The sequence below is a fragment of the Nyctereutes procyonoides genome, unplaced genomic scaffold (genome assembly GCF_905146905.1).
Source record: "Nyctereutes procyonoides isolate TBG_1078 unplaced genomic scaffold, NYPRO_anot_genome, whole genome shotgun sequence".
Taxonomy (NCBI): Eukaryota; Metazoa; Chordata; class Mammalia; order Carnivora; family Canidae; genus Nyctereutes; species Nyctereutes procyonoides.
Genome location: NW_026575123.1, coordinates 1,838,003 through 1,840,134, shown reverse-complemented (window position 1 = coordinate 1,840,134; position 2,132 = coordinate 1,838,003). Strand labels below are relative to the sequence as shown.

Sequence of the window (2,132 nt, the reverse complement as noted above, 5' to 3'; positions counted from 1 at the left end):
TCCAAAGATAAAGAGAAGATCCTTAAAGCAGCAAGAGATAAGAAATCACTAACTTTTATGGAGAGAAGCATTAGGACAACAGCAGACCTCTCCACAGAGACCTGGCAGGTGAGAAAGGGCTGGCAGGATATAGTCGGGGTCCTAAATGAGAACAACCTGCAGCCAAGAATACTTTATCCAGAATGCCTCTCATTCAGAATAGAAGGAGAGATAAAGACCTTCCAAGATAGGCAGAAACTGAAAGAATATGTGACCTCCAAACCAGCTCTGCCAGAAATATTAAGGGGGACCCTGTAAAAGAAAGTCCAAGGAAACAATCCACAAAAACAGGGACTGAATAGATATCATGATGACACTAAATTCATATCTTTTTTTTTTTTGGCGGGGTACAGTATACTTTATTGATGGTACAGGACAAGGTAGGGTTCCCCAAGCCCCTCCCCTTCCTCGGGGTCTAGGATGTAAATTGGAGGTCAGGAGAATCTCAGTGCGTTGGGGGATTAAGTTGGGGCAGGGACTCCCCAGCAGCTGAGGGCCTCTCTCTTCCTCTTGTTCTTGCTGGGGCTGGTGGTCCAGGATGCTCTTACTCCTTGCAGGCCATGTGGACCACGAGGTCCACCACCCAGTTGCTGTAGCCAAATTCATTGTCATACCAGGAAATGAGCTTGACGAAGTGGTCATTGAGGGCAATGCCATCCCCGGCATCGAAGGTGGAAGAGTGGGTGTCACTGTTGAAGTCACAGGAGACAACCTGGTCCTCAGTGTAGCCCAGCATGCCCTTGAGGGGGCCCTCCAATGCCTGCTTCACTACCTTCTTGATGTCGTCATATTTGGCAGCTTTCTCCAGGCGGCAGGTCAGATCCACAACTGACACATTGGGGGTGGGGACACAGAAGACCATGTCAGTGAGCTTCCCATTCAGCTCAGGGATGACCTTGTCCACAGCCTTGGCGGCGCCAGTGGAAGCAAGGATGATGTTCTGGGCAGCCCTTTGGCCGCCACGCCACAGCTTCCCAGAGGGGCCGTCCACAGTCTTCTGGGTGGTAGTGATGGCATGGACGGTGGTCATGAGACCCTCCACAATGCCGAAGCGGTCATGGATGACTTTGGCTAGAGGAGCCAAGCAGTTGGTGGTGCAGGAGGCATTGCTGACAATCTTGAGGGAGTTGTCATACTTCTCGTGGTTCACGCCCATCACAAACATGGGGGCATCAGCAGAAGAAGCAGAGATGATGACCCTCCTGGCCCTGCCTTTCAAGGGAGCCCCAGCCTTCTCCATGGTGGTGAAGCCCCCAGTGGACTCCACAACATACTCAGCACCAGCATCACCCCACTTGATGTTGGCGGGATCTCGCTCCTGGAAGATGGAGATGGACTTCCTGTTTTGACAAGTTTCCCGTTCTCAGCCTTGACTGTGCCGTGGAATTTGCGGTGGGTAGAATCATACTGGAACATGTCCACCATGTAGTTGAGATCAACGAAGGGGTCATTGATGGTGACAATATCCACTTTGCCAGAGTTCAAAGCAGCCCTGGGGACCAGGCACCCAATACAGCCAAATCTGTTCACTCTGACCTTCAGCATCCTGTCTCGGGGACACGGGTGGCACTGCACCAGAAGATGTGGCTGTCTGTCGAACAGGGAGGAGCAGAGAGCCTAAATTCATATCTTTCAACAGTAACTTTGAACGTGAATGGGCTTAATGATCCCATCAAAAGGCGCAGGGTTTCAGACTGGATAAAAAAGCAAGACCCATCTATTTGCTATCTACAAGAGACTCATTTTAGACAGAAGGACACCTAGAGCCTGAAAATAAAAGGTTGGAGAACCTTTACCATTCAAATGGTCCTCAAAAGAAAACAGGTGTCGCCATCCTTATATCAGACAAATTAAAGTTTGTCCCAAGGACTGTAGTAAGAGTTGAAGAGGGACACTATATCATACTTAAAGGATCTATCCAACAAGAGGACTTAACAATCATCAATATTTATGCCCTGAATGTGGGAGCTGCCAAGTATATCAATCAATTAATAACCAAAGTTAGACATACTTAGATAAGAATACACTGATACTTGGTGATTGAATATAACGCTTCCTACAATCGACAGGTCTTCTAAGCACAACATCTCCAA

General features: G+C 48.6%; 1 pseudogene; it reads right to left on the bottom strand.

Annotated features, from left to right (window-relative positions):
- Positions 1–392: 392 nt before the first annotated feature.
- Positions 393–1,584, bottom strand: LOC129517130 (glyceraldehyde-3-phosphate dehydrogenase-like; annotated as a pseudogene).
- Positions 1,585–2,132: the final 548 nt, after the last annotated feature.